Below are 15,746 nucleotides of genomic sequence, written 5' to 3'. Positions count from 1 at the left end.
CGGTGCAAAGGGCGGAGCTTTGCAACGGGATGGCGTGCGCCATCGCCGCCGCCGGTCGTGGGGTGTCGCCGGCCGCTCCGAGCTCGGCACCACGCGTGCCTCGTGGCGCTCGGCCGCGCCGGCTTCGCCCTCTTCCCGGTGTGCCATGGCCTGGATTCTATGCTGACCATTCCCGCACCCGCTCTCCCCGCCCGCTCCACTTCGTTCCGCCCGTTCATAGCATGTTTCGGGTCCTCTGCCCTCCAGTTCCAGGCGCCCTTCCCGCTCCGTCGTCTCCGGTTGGCGCTGCCGTGATCCACCACGGCCGGGGTTCCGGTGGCGGCGATGACAACACGTCGAGGGGAAACCCTCTGCGCTGGTACCCCCCTCCCCCTCCGTGCTTGTTGGGCCTTGGGGTGTTGGGTCGTTGCCCCGGTGGGCCGCGAAGTGGCGGCGGCCAGCCTGGTTCGTCGCACCCTAGATCCGGCTCCTACTGGGGATGGCTTGCTGGGCCAGCCCGCGGCCTCTAGGCCGATGCCGTGCCCTAGGCCCACCTCAGTCGCGCCCCTCATTTGACTCCCTTGCGGGTTCCCCCTGCGCCCATCTCCTCCCTTAGCCGCCACTCAGCGCCTCCCTGATGGACGTCTGTCTCCCTTCGAGCCAGCGATTTCCTCACCCCCCACTGCTCCACAGCCGCCCTGCACCGGTCTCATCCTTCGGCCATGACCCGCGATTGGGACAACGGGGAGGCCCGGCGCAAGCGCCGCTACGACGACTACTGGGAGGCGCACTGTCCCTCCCCGGACGCTCTTGCTACCTCTTGAGCACTGCGTTGGTTTTCCCTTGAAGAGGAAAGGGTGATGCGGCAAAGTAGCGTAAGTATTTTCCTCAGTTTTTGAGAACCAAGGTATCAATCCAGTAGGAGGCCACACGCAAGTCCCCCGTACATACACAAACAAATAAGAACCTTGTAACGAACGCGATAAAGGGGTTGTCAATCCTTTCATGGTCACTTACGAGAGTGAGATCTGATAGAGATAATAATGATAAGATAAATATTTTTAGTATTTTTATGATATAGATTCAAAGTATTGCGAAGTAAAAATAGATTGGAAACTTATATGATGGAAAATAGACCCGGGGGCCATAGGTTTCACTAGTGGCTTCTCTCAAGATAGCATAAGTATTACGGTGGGTGAACGAATTGCTGTCGAACAATTGATAGAAAAGCGAATAATTATGAGAATATCTAGGCATGATCATGTATATAGGCATCACGTGTGTGACAAGTAGACCGACTCTTGCCTGCATCTACTACTATTACTCCACACATCGACCGCTATCCAGCATGCATCTAGAGTATTAAGTTCATAAGAACAGAGTAACGCCTTAGGTAAGATGACATGATGTAGAGGGATAACCTCAAGCAATATGCTATAAGCCCCATATTTTTATCCTCGATGGCAACAATACAATACATGTCGTTTACCTTTCTGTCACTGGGATCGAGCACCGCAAGATTGAACCCGAAGCTAAGCACTTCTCCCATTGCAAGAAAGATCAATCTAGTAGGCCAAACCAAACTGATAATTCGAAGAGACTTGCAAAGATAACCAATCATGCATAAAAGATTTCAGAGAAGAATCAAATATTGTTCATGGATAGACTTGATCATAAACCCACAATTCATTGAATCTCGACATACACACCGTAAAAAGAGTTACATCGAATAGATCTCCAAGAAGATCGAGGAGAACTTTGTATTGAGATTCAAAGAGAGAGAAGAATCCATCTAGCTAATAACTATGGACCCGAAGGTATGAAGTAAACTACTCACACATCATCGGAGGGGCCATGGAGTTGATGTAGAGGCCCTCCGTGATCGATGCCCGCTCCGGCGGAGCTCCCTAGAAGGTTGCGGTGGTGGAAATAGGGTTTTGTGGTGCTCCTGGATGTTTTCGGGGTATGTGAACATATATAGGAGGAATAAGTAGGCCAGTTGAGCCACGAGGGGCCCATGAGGGGGGAGGGCGCGCCCAGGGGGTAGGCGCGCCCCCTGCCTCGTGGACACCTTGTCCATTTCTTGATGTCCACTCCAAGTCCTCTGGATCACGTTTGTTTCAAAAATCACGCTCCCGAAGGTTTCGTTCCGTTTGGACTCCGTTTGATATTCCTTTTCTACGAAACACAGAAACAGGCAAAAAAACAACAATTTGCACTGGGCCTTGGGTTAATCGGTTAGTCCCAAAAATAATATAAAAGTGTAAAATAAAGCCCATTAACATCCAAAATAGATAATATAATAGCATGGAACAATCAAAAATTAAGATACATTGGAGACGTATCAAGCATCCCCAAGCTTAATTCCTGCTCGTCCTCGAGTAGGTAAATGATAAAAACAGAATTTTTGATGTGGAATGCTTTCTAGCATGTTCTTCAATGTATTTTTCTCTATTGTGGCATGAATGTTCAGATCCGAAAGAATCAAGATAAAAGTTTATTGTTGACATAAAAATAGTAATACTCCAAGTATGCTAATCAAGCAATTATGTCTTCTCAAAATAACATAGTCAAAGAAAAATTATCCCTACAAAATCATATAGTTTGGCCATGCTTCATTTTCGTCACACAAAATGCTCTCATCATGCACAACCCCGATGACAAGACAAGAAATTGTTTCATACTTAGCCTTTTCAAACTCTTTCAACTTTTACGCAATATATGAGCGCGAGCCATGGACATAGCACTATGGATGGAATAGAATATGATGATTGAGGTTGTGAGAGAAGACAAAAAGGGAGAAAGTCTCACATTGACGCGGCTAACCAATGGGCTATGGAGATGCCCACTGATTGATGTCAATGCAAGGAGTAGGGATTGCCATGCAACGGACGCAATAGAGCGATAAATATATGAAACACTACTAGGGAAAAGCCTATACATAGAATCTTACCAGCAGCGCGCTTTAAAATCAGGCGCTATTGCTAAGTAGCAGTAGCGCGGGTTTTTAACCCTCGCTACTACTAAGTTGATAGAAGTAGCGCTGGTTTTTACCCCTCGCTACTACTAAGCGGTCTCTACCGTGCCCCTGGGCCATGCCATAGTAGTAGCGAGGGTTATAAACCCGCGCTACTACTAAGTTTTTACCCCTCGCTACTACTAAGAGGTCTCAACCGTGCCCCTCCGGGACATGCCATAGTAGTAGCGAGGGGTAAAATCCCTCGCTACTACTAAAGGTCCCATTTTGAAACTGTACCCCCCCTGGATCGCCTTTTCGGTTTTGTAAAAAGCAAAAGAAAATGATAAAAACTTCAAAAATTAAAATCCTTCGAGATGTAGTTATGTTACTACATCTACTAGTTAGGAAAATTTAAAAACTTAAATTTAGACATGTTTTGCAAAAATTGTAGGGAAAATGTAAAATGGCTATAACTTTTGCATACGATGTTAGAAAAAACGTATAATATATCAAAATGTTTCAAAAATTAAAATCCTTTGAGATGTAGTTATGTTACTACATCTACTAGTTAGGAAAATTTAAAAACTTAAATTTGGACATGTTTTGCAAAAAGTGTAGGGAAAATGTAAAACGGTTATAACTTTTGCATACGATGTCAGAAAAAAACGTATAATATATCAAAATGTTCAGCACGAAAATCCGCATACAATGGAGACCGCCTACGGCCTGTTTGAAAACTTTTAGAATCCTCAAATTCTAAAAGGAAAAAAAGTTATGCTCAAATTTTAGTTTTTTTTAATTTTGGTCAAATCTGATCAAACTATGGTCAAACTACTTATTCAAGAAGTATTCGTGTTACTAAATAATTATTCAAGAATATTAGCGTTACTAAATAATTATTTCAGTTTTTTGGAATTTTGGTCAAATCTGGTCAAACTGTGGTCAAACTTTGGTCAAAATGTGGTCAAACTCCTTATTCAAGAAATATTAGTGTTACTAAATAATTATTGTTTTTTAGAACAATAGTTTTAAACTCAAACAGCGAAATGTGTGACTTCATGCTCAAGCTAAACTCCCGAGGGTTAATAGGATTGACATCTTACTATTGTCTGGAAAACAACAAGTGCAGACTTGGAATCGAGGGAGAATAGAACCCAGAAGTTAAGCTTGCTTAGGCTGTAGTAGTGAGAGGATGGGTGACCGTCCGGGAAGTTAGATGATTTGGAATGATGAGGGGTGATTAGAGATTAAATTGAGCAGTGATGAGGGTGATTAGAGATTAGAGGTTAAAATAATTCAGAAATTTGAAAATTCGCGCAAAAAATTCGAAAAAAATTCCGCGGGTTAGTAGTAGCGCTGGTTTTTACCCACGCTACTACTAACGGACGTAGTAGTAGCGCGGGTGGCACCCGCGCTGCTGCTATACGTTAGCTGTAGCGCCTTATTAGTAGCGCCGGCCCCCGCGCTGCTAATAGGCCCAAAACCCGCATTGCTGCTAGGCTTTTCCCTAGTAGTGAAAGCTCATCAAAGAAACTAAGTGGGTGTGCATCCAACTTGCTTGCTCACGAAGACCTAGGATATTTGAGGAAGCCCATCATTGGAATATACAAGCCAAGTTCTATAATGAAAAATTCCCACTAGTATATGAAAATGATAAAATAATAGACTCTCTATCATGAAGATCATGGTGCTACTTTGAAGCACAAGTGTGGAAAAAGGATAGTAACATTGTCCCTTCTCTCTTTTTCTCTCCTTTTTTTATTTGGGCATTCTTTTCACTTTTTTATGGCCTCTTTTTTATTATTATTTTATTATTTTTCATTCGGAGTCTCATCCCGACTTGTGGGGGAATCATAGTCTCCATCATCCTTTCCTCACATGGGACAGTGCTCTAATGATGATCATCACACTTTTATTTACTTACAACTCAAGAATTACAACTCGATACTTAGAACAAAATATGACTCTATGTGAATGCCTCTAGTGGTGTACCGAGATTGCGATGAATCAAGAGTGACATGTATGAAAAATTAAGCATGGTGGCTTTGCCACAAATACGATGTCAACTACTTGATCATGCAAAGCAATATGACAATGATGATGCATGTCATAATAAATGGAACAGTGGAAAGTTGCATGGCAATATATCTCGGAATGGCTATGGAAATGCCATAATAGGTAGGTATGGTGGCTGTTTTGAGGAAGACATAAGGAGGCTTATGTGTGATAAAGCGTATCATATCATAGGGTTTGGATGCACCAGCGAAGTTTGCACCAACTCTCAAGGTGAGAAAGGGCAATGTACGATACCAAAGAGGCTAACAATGATGGAAGGATGAGAGTGCGTATAATCCGTGGACTCGACATTAGTCATAAAGAACTCACATACTTATTGCAAAAATCTACAAGTCATCAAAACCAAGCACTGCGCGCATGCTCCTAGGGGGATAGGTTGGTAGGAAAAGACCATCGCTTGTCCCAATCGCCACTCATTAGGAAAGCAATCAAAGAACACCCCATGCTTCAAATTTGTCACACAACATTTACCATACGTGCATGCTACGAGACTTGGCAACTTCAACACAAGTATTCATCAATTTCACAATTACTCAACTAGCACACCTCTAATATTACCACCTTTATATCTCAAAACAACTATCAAGCATCCAACTTCTCTTAGCATTTAAAATTTATAACCAAAGTGAATTACCATGATGTTCTAAAGGACTCTCAAAATGATATAAGTGAATCATGAGAGATCAATTATTTCTATAAAATAGAACCACCGCCGTGCTCTAAAAGATATAAGCGAAGCACTAGAGCAAAAATTATCCAACTCAAAAGATATAAGTGAAGCACATAGAGTATTCTAATAAATTCCAATTCATGTGTGTCTCTTCCAAAAGGTGTGTATAGCAAGGATGAATGTGGTAAACTAAAAAGCAAATACTCAAATCATACAAGACGCTCCAAGCAAAACACATATCATGTGGCGAATAAAAATATAGCTCCAAGTAAAGTTACCGATGGATGAAGACGAAAGACGGGATGCCTTCCAGGGCATCCCCAAGCTTAATTAGGCTTTTGGTTGCCCTTGGATTTTACCTTGGGGTGCCTTGGGCATCCCCAAGCATAGGTTCTTGCCGCTCCTTGTTCCAGAATCCATCAAATCTTTACCCAAACCTGAAAACTTCACAACACAAAACTTAAAAGAAAATCTCGTGAGCTCCGTTAGTAAAAGAAAACAAACCAGCACTTCAAGGTACTGTAATGAACTCATTATTTATTTATATTGGTGTTAAACCTATTGTATTCCAACTTTTCTATGGTTCACAAACTCTATTAATAGCCATAGATTCATCAAAATAAGCAAACAACACACGAAAAAATAATCTGTCAAAAACAGAATAGTCTATAGTAATATGTAGGTTTAGAATACTTCTAGAACCCCAAAAATTCTAAAATAAATTGCTGGACGTGAGGAATTTATATATTAATCATATTCAAAAATAATTAACTAAATATCACTCTCCAATAACAAATGGATCAAATCTCGTGAGCGCTAAAGTTTCTTTTTTTACAGCAAGATCACAAAGACTTTCCCCAAGTCTTCCCAAAGGTTCTACTTGACATAAACACTAATTAAAAGCATAAAACCACATCTAAACAGAGGCTAGATGAATTATTTATAACTAAACAGAATCAAAAATAAAGAAACAAAAATAAAATTGGGTTGCCTCCCAACAAGCGCTATCGTTTAACGCCCCTAGCTAGGCATAAAAGCAAGGATAGATCTAGGTATTATCATCTTTGGTATGCAATCCATAAGTGGCTCTCATAATATATTCATAAGGTAATTTAATTTTATTTATAGGAAAGTGTTCCATGCCCTTCCTTAACAGAAATTGGAATCTGATATTCCCTTCCTTCATATCAATAATTGCACCAATCGTTCTAAGGAAAGGTCTAGCAAGAATAATAGGACATCTAGGATTGCAATCTATATCAAGGACAATGAAATCTACGAGCACATAATTCCTATTTGCAACAATAAGAACATCATTAATTCTTCCCATAGGTTTCTTAATGGTGGAATCCGCGAGATGCAAGTTTAAAGAACAATCATCAAATCGCGGAAACCTACCAAATCACACAAAGTTTTAGGAATCGTGGAAACACTAGCACCCAAATCACATAAAGCAAAGCATTCATGATCTTTAATCTTAATTTTAATAGTAGGTTCCCACTCATCATGAAGTTTTCTAGTGATAGAAACTTCCAATTCAAGCTTTTCTTCATAAGATTGCTTTAAAGCATCAACAATATGTTTCGTAAAAGCTTTATTTTGACTATAAGCATGCGGAGAATTCAGCACAGATTGCAACAAGGAAATACAATCTATCAAAGAGCAATTATCATAATTAAATTCCTTGAAATCCAAGATAGTGGGTTCATTGCTATTTATAGTTTTGACCTCTTCCATCCCACTTTTATCAATTTTTGCATCAAGATCTAAAAACTCTGAATAATTGGGACGCCTTCTAACTAAAGTTGACTCATTTCCAGTCCCATCATTATCAAGATTCATATTTCAAAACAAAGATTTAATAGGGGACACATCAATAACTTTTAGATCTTCATCATTATTATCATGGAAACTAGAAGAACACGCTTTCACAAGGCAATCTTTTTTAGCACGCATTCTAGCGGTTCTTTCTTAATTTGCACTCATCAATGGAAATTCTCATAGATTTGAGAGACTCATTGATATCATGCTTAGGTGGAATAGATCTAAGTTTCAAAGAATCAACATCAAGAGAAATTATATCCACGTTCCTAGCCAACTCATCAATTTTAGACAATTTTTCTTCAATCAAAGCATTGAAACTCTTTTGCGAACTAATAAATTATTTAATATTAGATTCAAAATCAGAGGGTATCTTATTAAAATTTCCATAATAATTGTTGTAGGAATTACCATAATTATTAGAGGAATTACTAGGAAACGGCCTAGGATTAAAATTACCTCTATACACGTTATTACCAAAATTGTTGCTACCAACAAACTTCACATCCATAGATTCATTATTATTCTCAATCAAGGTAGACAAAGGAATGTCATTAGGATCAGAAGAAACACTTTTATTAGCAAACAATTTCATAAGTTCATCCATCTTTCCACTCAAAACATTGATTTCTACTATAGCATGCACTTTTTTATTAGTAGATCTTTCAGTATGCCATTGAGAATAATTAACCATAATATTATCTAGGAGTTTAGTAGCTTATCCTAAAGTGATTTCCATAAAAGTGCCTTCGGCGGCCGAATCTAAATGATTTCTAGAAGCAAAGTTCAATCCGGCATAAAATTTTTGTATAATCATCCAAAGATTCAAACCATGTGTAGGGCAATTACGTATCATTAATTTCATTTCTCCCAAGCTTGTGCAACATGTTCATGATCAAGTTGCTTAAAATCCATAATATCGTTTCTAAGAGTGATGATCTTAGCGGGAGGAAAATACTTAGAAATAAAAGCATCTTTGCACTCATTCCATGAATCAATACTATTTTTAGGAAAAGATGAAAACCAAGTTTTAGCACGATCTCTAAGAGAAAACGGGAATAGCTTTAGTTTAACAATATCATTATCCACATCTTTCTTCTTTTGCATATCACACAAATCAAAAAAGTTGTTTAGATGGGTAGCGGCATCTTCACTAGGAAGGGCCGGAAAACGGATCTTTCATGACAAGATTCTGCAAGGCAGCATTAATTTCACAAGATTGAGCATTGGTAAGAGGAGCAATCAGAGTGCTAATAAAATCATTATTGTTGGTATTGGAAAAGTCAGACAATTTAGTATTATCTTGAGGAATCGTGACGAGCAAGCAATCCAACAAACAAGCAAACAAGAAACCAGCAAAAAGAGACGAACTAGAAAAGAGAAGAGCAACGGAAAAAGAGGGCGAATAAAATGGCAAGGGTGAAGTGCGGGAGAGGAAAACGAGAGGCAAATGGAAAATAATGTAATGCCAGGGATAAGAGTTTGTGATGGTACTTGGTATGTCTTGACTTGTGCGTAGACTCCCCGGCAACGGCGCCAGAAATCCTTCTTGCTACCTCTTGAGCACTACGTTGGTTTTCCCTTGAAGAGGAAAGGGTGATGCAACAAAGTAGCGTAAGTATTTCCCTTAGTTTTTGAGAACCAAGGTATCAATCCAGTAGGAGGTCACACGCAAGTCCCTCGTACTTACACAAACAAATAAGAACCTCACATGCAACACGGTAAAGGGGTTATCAATCCCTTCACGGTCACTTACGAGAGTGAGATCTGATAGAGATAATAATGATAAGATAAATATTTCGGTATTTTATGATATAGATTGAAAGTAAAGATTGCAAAGTAAAAACAGATTGGAAACTTAGATGATGGAAAATAGACCTGGGGGCCATAGGTTTCACTAGTGGCTTCTCTCATGATAGCATAAGAATTATGGTGGGTGAATGAATTACTGTCGAGCAATAGATAGAAAAGCGAATAATTATGAGAATATATAGGCATGATCATGTATATAGGCATCACGTCCGTGACAAGTAGACCGACTCCTGACTGCATCTACTACTATTACTCCACACATCGACCACTATCCAGCATGCATCTAGAGTATTAAGTTCATAAGAATAGAGTAACGCCTTAGGTAAGATGACATGATGTAGAGGGATAAACTCAAGCAATATGATATAAACCCCATATTTTTATCCTCGATGGGAACAATACAATATGTGTCGTTTCCCTTTCTGTCACTGGGATCAAGAACCGCAAGATTGAACCCAAAGCTAAGCACTTCTCCCATTGCAAGAAAGATCAATCTAGTAGGCCAAACCAAACTGATAATTCGAAGAGACTTGCAAAGATAACCAATCATGCATAAAAGATTTCAGAGAAGAATCAAATATTGTTCATAGATAGACTTGATCATAAACCCACAATTCATCGGATCTCGACAAACACACCGCAAAAAGAGTTACATCGAATAGATCTCCAAGAAGATCGAGGAGAACTTTGTATTGAGATTAAAAGAGAGATGAGAAGCCATCTAGCTAATAACTATGGACCCGAAGGTATGAAGTAAACTACTCACACATCATCGAAGGGGCCATGGAGTTGATGTAGAGGCCCTCCGTGATCGATGTCCCCTCCGACGGAGCTCCGGAAAAGGCCCCAAGATGGTATCTCTTGGGTACAGAAGGTTGCAGCGGTGGAAATAGGGTTTCGTGGTGCTCCTGGATGTTTTCGGGGTATGTGAACATACATAGGAGGAAGAAGTAGGTCAGTTGAGCCACGAGAGGCCCATGAGGGGGGGGGGAGGGCGCACCTAGGGGGGTAGGCGCGCCCCCTGCCTCGTGGACACCACGTCCGTTTCTTGACATCCACTCCAAGTCCTCTTTATCATGTTTGTTCCAAAAATCACGCTCCCGAAGGTTTCATTCCGTTTGGACTCCGTTTGATATTCCTTTTCTGCGAAACACTGAAATTGGCAAAAAACAACAATTTGCGCTGTCCCTTGGGTTAATAGGTTAGTCCCAAAAGTAATATAAAAGTGTAAAATAAAGCCCATTAACATCCAAAACAGATAATATAATAGCATGGAACAATCAAAAATTATAGATACGTTGGAGACGTATCAGATCTCCGCCATGAGGAGGACCTGCATTGTGAGTTTCATGGCCGGGACCGCGACGCTACCCATCCCTCTGGCCAGGAGGACCATCGGGATGCGTGCCGTTTGCCCGACCGCCCCGAGTGGCATGGCCGGTCGTGCTCCCCTCCTCCTGCCTCGGGTGGCTGGCAGCCTCATTGTCGTTCCCCTTTTTCGGCGCGTCGGCATGAGCGCTCCCCCTCCTCTCCTCAGCAGCAGCGCCCCCTCCCCGCGTCCACCAGCTCCGGTGGCCGCCGCCCCCTCCAGGAAATACGCCCCCCACGCATCCTCCTCGACCGCGCCCCCTGATGCGCGTGCCGCGGGAGGCGGTTAATCCCGTGGCTACCAGGGTCCTAACAAGAAGAAGAAGCGTGGCCAGGGCCGTCCCGCCCAAAACCCGACCGGCCGCCAACCTCCCATCCAGGGCTCCTCGCCTCACCCGGGCCCTGTGTCCGGCCTCCCTGGTCCTCCTTGCATCAACTGTGGTGTCGAGGGCCACTCTCAAGTCAACTGCGTCAACCCCGCCTGCTCCTACATCTGCAAGGACCCTGGACACCCCGCTCTCCTCTGCCCGGACAGGCCGATCCCCAACAAGCTGAGAATGTATGTACATGGGATCGAGGGTTTGGGGTTCTTCCACATTGAGGTCCCTGCAATCTCGCCCCCACCCCATCCCTCCAGGCGGTGGTCACGGTGATTGACGGTGTGGCTTCCCCCAAGATGATCGAGGCGGGGCTCAACCACCTATATTGTCGCCGGTGGGATTGGACGGTCACCCCCCTCCCCGGCACCGAGTTCTCTGTGGTCTTCCCCGATGCCCTCAGCCATGGCTATGTCACCCGCAGTGATCAAATCACCCTTGCCCACAACAAGCTCGTCATCGACATCTCCGAGCCGATCCGCGACCCGAAGGCGGTGTCTATCCTTGACATGGCTTGGATCCTTATTGACGGGCTCCCAGACATTGCGAGATCTGAGTGTGTCATTCGTCAGATGTCTCGGATCCTGGGCAAGGTGATTGTCGTCGATGAGCTCTCCCTTCGCAAGGAAGAGGAGGTTCGGGTTGAAGTCAAATGCCTCGACTCCAACAAGCTTCGGGCCGCCGTTCGGGTCTTCCTCAACAACCAAGGCTTCGACCTCCACATTGCTCCCGAGCTTCCCAACCACGTGGGGCGCCCCTGCTTCACCGACGACGGCCCACCCAATGGTCACCCGGGTCCTCGGGACAACTACCACGGTCGCCACCACCCCCGCTCCCACCGCTCCGATGACGACGACATATCGAATGACAGCCCCTCCCGCTCTACCTCGCTGGTGCTCCTGCCTTCTACCTTAACCCAGGGCGGGCGGCCGACCGGATGATCCCTTGCGATGCTGCCGGAGGGGCTCCCCCCGCTCCCTCCTTCGCCTTCCGTCGGGAAGGCTGAGGCGAGTGATACGTCCAGTGTTGGGCTGGTGGTCATCCCGACCTCCTCTCCGCGCTCGCATGTCGTGTAGGTCGCGCCCCCGCCCACTCTCCAGCCGGCCGCGTCACCCATCCTGGACACTCCTCCCGTCCAGCCAGCCACGTCACCCCCGGGCCCTCTCTATGCCTCGGGACCCGCGCCTTCTCCCGTGGGTCTTGATGTTCTAGAGTCGTCGCCTCCGCCCATGACTCCCGTGGCGTCTCTCGCCAAGGCTCTGTCCCCGCTGCCACCAGACCCGCTAGCCTCTCCTCTGCCACATCAGGCGCCGCTGGAGCGGGCCTCTCTGGACGTGGTGCTGGCGGGTGCCTCCCCGCCAACCTCGCCCTGCCTGCACGCCACCCCCATGCCCCCGAGATTGTTGTTGGGTGTGTGGGTGCCGCTACCTTGTCTACTCCTCTGGCGCCCCCCACCTGTTGCGGTCTACGGCCTACTCTAGGTGCGGCCGCTCGATGTCGACTCCAGTGACGTCCTCGCGGCTCAGCGGCGGGATCGATGCTGCTTGCCCGGCTGGCAGCCCTGCTCTGCCCATCTCCGAGCGGGCTGAGCTCCGGGCCGCGACACGCAACCATGAGCCAGGTACCCCAGTCATTCCTGCAAGTTCTTGTACATGTTCGTTCTATGCTTTGGAGTCGGTCCTGCTTGGACATTTAGCTAATGTCACGGCCGGCTCCGATATAGTTTTCAGGGGGGAAGTGACTCCCCCTTAGTCCAGATCGAGGCTATCCGTGCCTGGGAAGTCCTGGACGGCCGGTTGTCCGAGGCCCGTGCTTGCTTGGAAACATCCTCCTCCGAGACCAGCGGCCCCCTCTCGACCGCCCATCCGACCCGCCATGCCACTCCCGCTCCCCTGGAGATCCGTGGCCGCTCCCGTTCCCTCACCACCGCCCTTCACGCGCAAAGTGCCTCCCGTGTCATGGGGTCTAGCAGCCCCTCAATGGCGGTTTGATGTGGACCCTCTTCTGGAACATGTGCGGGTTCGGCTAGGATGGCCGGCGCCGCCAACTCATTGAGTACATGCATGAGGAGCGAATAGACATAGTAGCAATCCAAGAGACCATGTGAACTAAGTTCACCTTGTCCGAGCTCGAGCATCTAAGCACTCACCTGTTTGCCTCGCATTAGCTCCCTTCTAGTGGGATCGCCGGGTACTCTGGTGGCATCCTATTAGGTGTCAAGGATGTCACCTTTGAGGTGGGTAGTATGGATAGGGGTGAGTTCTTCGTGAGCATGGAAATTTTCGAGTGGGCCCTGAACTTCAAATGGGAGATCATCATAGTTTATGGCCCCGCCGACCACCGGCGCTCAGTGGCCTTCCTTGAGGAGCTCTAGAGGAAGGTGTCAACAGCCCGCCTCCTGGTCGTAGTTGGTGGGGACTTCAACCTTCTCCGGTTCGCGGCGGATAAGAACAATGATCGAGTTAAGTTCTCGCGGATGCAGATGTTCAATGATTGCATTGCTGACCTCGGTTTGTAGGGATTTGATAGGATTTGTGCCAGGTTCACCTGGACCAATCGGCCGACCCGACACACTCCATTTTGGATCGTGTTTTGGTCTCACCTGAGTGGGAGCTGCGGTGCCCCCTTGCATCCCTCCACTCCATGACTCATATTGGCTCGGACCACATTCCTCTGCTTCTATCTTCTCAGGATGAATGCCCTCCCGCTGCTCCTAGATTCCGCTTTGAGATGTTCTGGCTTAACCAGAACGGTTTCGCCGAGGCCGTGCACGGCCGCTGGCTAGAGGCCCGTCTCCCCCCCACCCCACCCCCACAGGTCCATTTTTGCCGTGGACGATTGGCATTTCTGTACCAAACGCTCCCGCTAGTTCATGAAGGGATGGGCACGAACCTTGGGCGGGACCTTCGGGACCGCAAGAAGGCCCTTCTTGCCACCATCCAGGCCTTGGACTTTTAGGCTGACTCGATGGGTCTTTCTCCTGATGAGTGGATGCAGTGTTACGACCTTGAGGACCAGATTATGGTTATCTACACCGACAAGGAGGCTTATTGGCACCTTCGGGGAACCTAAAAGTGGGTCCTCAAGGGAGACCCGAACACCGCCTACTTCCAGGAGATCGCCAATGGTCGTCGGCGGTGTAATTCCATCCCCCTTCCGTGGGATGAAGAGACCCTCCTGCAGCGCCCGGACCACATCCGCACTCACAATGACGGCCTTTATAAAGCCCTATTTTCTGCCCCCCTAGGAGGGGCATGGCACTTGCGCCCCACTTCTGGGTCGGCTCGCAGTGCATCTCGAACACGGGCAATGCGGCCCTCACGGCCCCGTTCACTGAGGATGAAGTGTGGCTCGCGATTAAAGGAATGAATCCTTCGTCTGCCCAGGGCCATGACAGTTTGTCGATTAAGTTCTTTCAGACTTTCTGGAATGCCATCAAGCAGGAGGTCATGGCCCTCTTTGAGGAGTTTTATGTAGGCTCCATCGACCTCCAGTGCCTCAACTACAGGATTATCACTCTAATCCCCAAGGTCCCGGGCTCCTCAGACATCCGCCAGTTTCGCCCTATCACGGTGATCAATGTGATCTTCCACATTCTTGCGAAGGGGTACGCTAGTAGGGTGGCCCCTTTAGCTGACCGCATCACCCACCCGGACCAATCCACCTTCAATCAGGGCCAATATATCTTGGATGGGGTCCTGGTCTTTCACGAAGTCCTGCACGAGGTCCGAACCAAAAACCTCAAAGCAGTATTCTTGAAGATTGACTTCCATAAGGCTTACGACATGGTTAGCTGGACCTTCCTTAGGGAAGTGTTGCTCAAAAAAGGTTTGGCGATCGATGGGTATCCCGGGTCATGCAGATGGTGTCGTCTGGTGCTACCTCTTTTAGCACTGCATTGGTTTCCCCCGAAGAGGAAGGGATGATTCTGCAAAGTAGCATAAGTATTTCCCTCAGTTTTTGAGAACCAAGGTATCAATCCAGTACGAGGCTACGCGCGAGTCCCTCATACCACAAAACAAATAAATCCTCGCAACCAACGCAAATAGGGGTTGTCAATCCCTACAGGGCCACTTACGAGAGTGAGATCTAATAGATATGATAAGATAATATTTTTGGTATTTTTATGATAAAGATGCAAAGTAAAATAAAGGCAAAGTAAATAACTAAGTAGTAGGAGATTAATATGATAAGGATAGACCCGGCGGCCATAGGTTTCACTAGTGGCTTCTCTCGAGAGCATAAGTATTCTATGGTGGGTGAACAAATTACTGTTGAGCAATTGACAGAATTGAGCATAGTTATGAGAATATATAGGTATGATCATGTATATAGGCATCACGTCTGAGACAAGTAGACCAACTCCTTCCCGCATCTACTACTATTACTCCACTCATCGACCGCTATCCAGCATGCATCTAGAGTATTAAGTTAAAAATAGAGTAACACCTTAAGCAAGATAACATGATGTAGAGGGATAGACTCATGCAATATGAAGAAAACCCCATCTTATTATCCTCGATGGCAACAATACAATACATGCCTTGCTGCCCTTACAGTCACCGGGAAAGGACACCGCAAGATTGAACCCAAAGCTAAGAACTTCTCCCATTACAAGAAAGATCATACTAGTAGGCCAAACCAAACTGATAATTCGAAGAGACTTGCAAAGATAACCAATCAT

This window comes from Triticum aestivum, chromosome 7A (assembly GCF_018294505.1).
Source record: "Triticum aestivum cultivar Chinese Spring chromosome 7A, IWGSC CS RefSeq v2.1, whole genome shotgun sequence".
Lineage (NCBI taxonomy): Eukaryota > Viridiplantae > Streptophyta > Magnoliopsida > Poales > Poaceae > Triticum > Triticum aestivum.
The sequence above is the reverse complement of the archived record's forward strand: the minus strand, read 5'-3'. Positions refer to the sequence as shown.